This window comes from Silene latifolia, chromosome 6 (genome assembly GCF_048544455.1).
Source record: "Silene latifolia isolate original U9 population chromosome 6, ASM4854445v1, whole genome shotgun sequence".
NCBI classification, from domain to species: domain Eukaryota; kingdom Viridiplantae; phylum Streptophyta; class Magnoliopsida; order Caryophyllales; family Caryophyllaceae; genus Silene; species Silene latifolia.
Window position 1 is genome coordinate 69740928 of NC_133531.1, and position 6218 is coordinate 69747145.

The following is a 6218-nucleotide window of genomic DNA, read 5'->3' on the forward strand; positions in this document are numbered from 1 at the left end:
TTTTTGAGTTAACCATAACATAAGGACCTAAACTTTCATATTTTTTCCAGGTAAGGACCCCAACTATCATTTTGTACAGTTAAGGACCACACTTGGTGAATCTGTCACGTTTTCCGTTACTTGAATAATTTAACGAGAAAAAAAAAAGCTGAAATATTTTTTAAAATAATATATGCAATCCCCCCTGACTTCATCTTCATCACTACTTTCAAGACTTTTGTTAATGTGGATACTACACAGACAAAACAATCCTAACCAATTACAACTATTATCAGTTTAACATTTCACCAATTTAAACACTCAAACTCAAGGATATTTATAACTTGTTAGCAAGAAAAAAATTAACAAGAAGCAAAACTGGAAACTTTGTAAGTGACGACACCAAACAGAAAATTTGTCAACACAAACATTTACCAGCGATTTACCCTCCACCAAATATTCCCAACATCCCTGTGATGTCATGCAAACTATCCCTTCATCCTATCTAGTAGATGCATCACCTTCAAATTGTAGCGGTGCATGACCGTTGATTTTGTTTATTGTACGGAGTATTTTAGATGATGTTTATCAGTTTGTGTGATTAGTAAGGATAATTAAAATCCAAGCCGATAACTTCAGTTTTGTCAAAAATCAATGGTTCTTTTGTTAAATCGATCGGAACTGGGGAAAAAGAAAATCAGCACTACCATATTAAGCAAACCCAAAAAAGAATTTTTGAAAGTGAATAATGGAGCAACTCGCAAACCAATAAGAAGGAAGGGAAATAGTGAAAAAAAAATTAATTAATTGCTTGAATATATTTTCCTGCAATCAATGTCTATTTAACGGCAACAATGACGGAAAGCTAGTTAGAGTTCCTTAACTGTAAAAAATAAAAGTTTAGTCCCTTATCTGGAAAAAATGAGAAAGTTAAGGTCCTTATCTTATGGTTAACTCATTTATTTTTATTTTGCCCTGGGAACTATTACGAGTTGTTTCCTACGGAGTAGTCAGTAGTCAGTATCTCGTTCTTCGTCGCATTACATTTGAGCGATATGTAGACAAATTTTGCCTACACAATCCTCCTACTTCTAGATTCCATCAAGTACTGCAGAAAAGACAAGCGTCCTGCTTGCATGCACATTCCTGGCCACATCAACCAGATAAAGAAAATCTTAATGCTAGAATTTTTTTATTTTTTTAATACAAACAATATAAAACGATAAATACAAAATCACACGATATTTTGCCATGGCATTAACTCACAATAAAGACCCAACCCAACTTGTACTATTAGTATTCAAAGTGTAACAGTTATACACTTATACGATCCTCCAACAACTAACTTAAAGTCCGAAGTCCTAACTTTAAGACCCTAAAAGTATTTAAATTTTAGCATACAAAATATAATAACTCCGTACTCCGTAATAATATTTACCACTTCATAGAAGTACTAATTACATAAACATCTTAAGTGTAAATTCCAGTACTAAACAATTATTCTATATAGTTGTTATTCATCAATGTTGGAGTTACTTCCGAACACTTACAATAGAGATCGCAAAAGAAAAAGGTAAATAATGAGAGCAACAGAGGGATGGGGGGACAAGTGGCATCAACCCCAAAGAGGTGTCTAATTTTCCCAGTCTAATCTAAATAAAAGCATAGGGGGGCACAAATAACCCAGACAATATTAAGTGCACTAAATTATTGGTAGGTAAACAAATGCAATTCTAAATCACTGCATCACTCAAAACTAGAGCAAGAGTTATTATCTAGGAAACAAAAACAGAGGAGGTTTATCAGAAAGGTAACAAACCACTGCCAAGTTTTAGAGGATGAACTACTTTCAGTCTATCCAGAACACCATTAAAGCCTGGCTTAAATATTTCCGGTTCTGTTTTTGGTCATCCAAAAACACTGCAATACCAACTGATGATGCACCTGTAAATGCTGGATCAGAGACACAAACCATGATGATTGTAAGTACTAACTTTCTTAAATATATTTGAGGATGATTTATGTATGTGTTTTGCTTGGACATATGCTCAACTTGGCTACCAAAGCTTAAGCTCGAGCTCAGACTCAGGCTTAGCTCGAACTTCGTCCATCCTAAACTAAGATAACTGATTTCGTAATAGTATCTCAGACCGCGGATCAATAGTCAATACCACTTTGCCAAAGGAGAATGGATTCCTTCCACGGCACAAAAAGAAAATGACAAGCTCGATAACTGAATTGCTTCTTACTCCATTCAAATTTAACTACACATATGACAGTGTAGCATCTATGTTAATCCTATGTTTTCACATGAGTTTCATTTTAATGCCAAAATTATGTTTTCAGGAAGAGGTAATAGTTAGCAGAGGAATAATGTCAAGCCGAGGAGTGAAAAGGCCACCCAAGCCGCCAGTACATGCTGGAGGAGGAGGACAAATCCACGCAGCTTAATAATCATATCAATTCCCTCTTATTATTATTATTATTATTATTATTATTATTAACTCCTCTTTCGTTTTTCTTTTGCACTTAATTTCAATTTGGCGTTACTTTAATGCACCAAGTGTTTACTAGCAGGTGGTTATTCAGTATACTCTTATCTCCTGTTTTTACTGTCTGAAGTGTCTAGCTCCTGTACAACAACTGTCAAATGTATATATCATAAAAATATGATCACTCGCGTATCAGTTTATTTGCATCTATCATAATGATCACCTTCTCCCAGTAAGTTAGTTCACAGATTTAGAAAAATACAAAGCAGAAATTAGAAAAATGTAAATGGCGTATCGTATAGGTGGAAGCATTGGAGAAGACGGCGAAAAATGGGTGTGAATGTGTGATAGACAGTAGATGGTACACAGGTGACTTTAATGCAAGTCGCGTTTCACCTTGGAGAAGACAACGAAAAATGGGTGTGAATGTGTGACAAACAGTAGATGGTACACAGGTGACTTCAATGCAAGTCGTGTTTCACCTTGGAGAAGACAACGAAAAATGTCTATAGGGTGATAGCATCATTAGATCTACTTTCAAACTACTACTTTATCATCATCTAGTCGACTACTTTCAAAACAACATTGTGTTCGGCAGGCAATTGAGTAAGCACAACTTGGACTGAAAATTGTATAACATTATTGCGTTTCATGTATAATGACAACTTCAGTAACTCAGGTCCAACTTTCAATAAAGGGAGAGGGTTCCTTAGGAGTCTTAAATGTGTAAGCAAGCATGGAATGCATAAGAGTCGGGATCTAATGGAGTCGCAAATTCTGAATCTTCTTATTATGCAGCCAATATACTCGCTCCCTTAGGAATCTCATGAATCATGATCTTCCTACTCGTTTCTTTGGAATGCATTGTCATAATTGATATTCTTGTTTCTTTTCTTTCCTAATTAAGAATCTTTACCAACCAAGTGATGCGAGTCTAGTGGCATCGGGTTTAACCTTCAAAGCTTGCCAATGGGCAGGAGTTGAGAGGTCCCGTGTTCGAACCCTAGGCTGCGCAAATCATGCGGTTATCGGTCCACCGGGGACTTTAAAAATGCCGGTCCTTCGTACACCAAAAAAAAAAAAAAAAATTAAGAATCTTTACCGTACTTTCCGCTCGACACAACCTCCCTTCTGTGAGTAACCTTCCCCTTCCCCTGATGTTTTCCATAACAAATCTTCCTCCCCGGCTTCATTCTCCTCTCAACACCTCTCTAGCGGACGCCCATCTCCTCACAAGTCATTGCGTTGGTGGTCTTGCAGGGAAATGGGTGGTGGCATGACGGCAGTGAGGTGTTAGAGACGAAAGTGGCCATGAGGGGTGGGGGAAAGGAAGGGGGTGAGTGCAAAAAGGATGGTGGGGACGATCAATAGGGTTCGGGGAAGACTTGGGTTAATCTTAAATCAAATTGATTAGTATTAATTATTGACCCACTTGCCAATAATTGTCAAATAATTAATATTGTTACCTAAAAGACAGTCAAAAAAGAAAAAAGGGGAAGATCACTCACTCCATTACAACTTTACAAGAACGTATCATTTATCCTGTAACCTTGTGCGCTTCATTACCCCACTAAAAACATTGAGCTTTAAACTAATGAGAGCAAGGCTTACTCATGAGTCGTGAATCATTACATCCTAGTTCCTAAGACCAAAAGAACACTATTCTCGTAGTGAGAAGGTATTTGATAATCTAACTAACCTGTTTCTTACGACAACTTCCATAAACACAGCTAATATGATACAAAATAGTTTCTGAACAGAACAGAATGGTACGCGTACTACCTATGTGATACCAGTATAAACCATAAGAAACATTGAACACACAACTATACAGAAGTGAAAGTCAATATGGCCTCACCAATTTTATTAGTTTTTCAAGGGCTGTTTTCTTGATCTATCATCATCATCATCATATCATATTAAAGCAATAACCGCCCTCCCCTTCGATCGCCACGTGTCACAACCCATCACATTGCCACGTGTAATACAAATTAAATTTCCAAAAAAAAAAGTGACGAAAAAAAGGTGCGAGAATAATATATGATCACAAAAAAATATGCCGCTGATTATATGAAAAAGATATGCAGCATATCATATATAATTTCCAATATATGATCACAAAAAAATCTCGCCCTACTTTTATAGGCGGGAAATCATCTTGATACAAAGATTATATGAATTTACAAAAAAAAAAAAAAAAAAATCTGACGAAAAAAGAGGTGCGAGAATAATATATGATCACAAAAAAAATATATATGAAAAAAATATGCCGCATATCATATATAATTTCAATATATGATCACAAAAAAATCTCGCCCTACTCTTATACGCGGGAAATCATCTTGATACAAAGATTATATGAATTTACAAAAAAAAAATTCTGACGAAAAAAAAGGTGCGAGAATAATATATGATCACAGTATATAAAAAATCTAACGTGATTATTATTATTATTAGAAATTATTAGAATGTAATCTTTTTTAAAAACAGTATATACAATATCTTTTTTGAAAACAATATATAAAAAGTTCAAAAGGAAAGTTATTAATTTTAAGTTGATTTTGGCGCAATTTTAGGAGAGAATTTCGGTACAATATTATTCTGTTACACATTAAAAATATCAATCTCGCACCGAAATTCTACCGCAAGTTTAGTTTTAGGATAAATTGTACTGAAATTCTCTCCTAACATAACAAGAACAATAATCATAAGAAGATAATACCAAAATAATTAACATTAACATACCAAAAATATCATAAAATTCGAAAAAAATCTTAGAACTATACAAGGTAACAATCTCGCACTATAATATAATATCAAAATAATTAGCATAACAAAAATATCACAATAATTAAATATCCGGAATTATTTATCAAATTATATTTTTTACCAAAAATATTCTACAAAATAAAACATACGTAACAACCATGATGTTAACCTAATCACAAATCTCCCTCATATCGTTTAAAAAAAATATTGTTACAAAATTTGAATAAACCTAAAAATGTATAACTTCTATAAATAAGCCAAAGATATATCACTTTATGTCTGATATGCCTTCAATATAACTGTGCTCCATACAATCTGGGTTTAATAACGAAAATGATTTTTGTCCATAAATACCACAATCTCTCATATCTACAATTTACAAGATTATTGCATTTATTTGCTCTTATACGACTATACCACTAAGGGGGTGTTTGGTTGGCTCTCTTGGAATTGATTGGAATGGATTTGCTCCATTCCAATGTTTGGTTGGAGCCTTTTGGAATGGAGTTAGATACCCAATGGATTCTAACTCCATTCCAACACCCTAGAATCTCATACCCAACTTCCCCTCTTGGTATGAAACTCCATTCCTCCCTTCTACATTTTAAGATGAACCAAACAGTTTATGAGGGAATGGATTTCGAACCCCATACCATTATGGATTCATATTCCAATCCATTTCATTCCATGCTATTGAACCAAACGCCCCCTAAATATCTAGGGTATATACAAAAATTACTATATTACTATTACTATATATAATAAAAGTGATATAAATATGGGATAATAAACCAGCTTGAATTTACCATTCATACTTCATAGTAGATTGATAGCGTGGTGTAAATTATTGTGTGATTAGCCCATTTAACATATTGCCATAACTGAAATCCTAGAAGTTAAGATTCGAGTAATCTTAACAATAATATAATATCACAATAACATAAAATAAAAGTAGCTTATTTTAGGATGTACATGAAT

At 34.1% G+C, this 6218-nt stretch overlaps 1 long non-coding RNA gene across 1 annotated transcript; it reads left to right on the forward strand.

The window, feature by feature from the left end:
- Positions 1–1523: 1523 nt before the first annotated feature.
- On the forward strand, positions 1524–2684 carry LOC141658782 (uncharacterized). The gene is made up of 2 exons (XR_012549419.1): positions 1524–1961; positions 2326–2684. It is a non-coding gene; the product is annotated as an uncharacterized LOC141658782 (long non-coding RNA).
- Positions 2685–6218: the final 3534 nt, after the last annotated feature.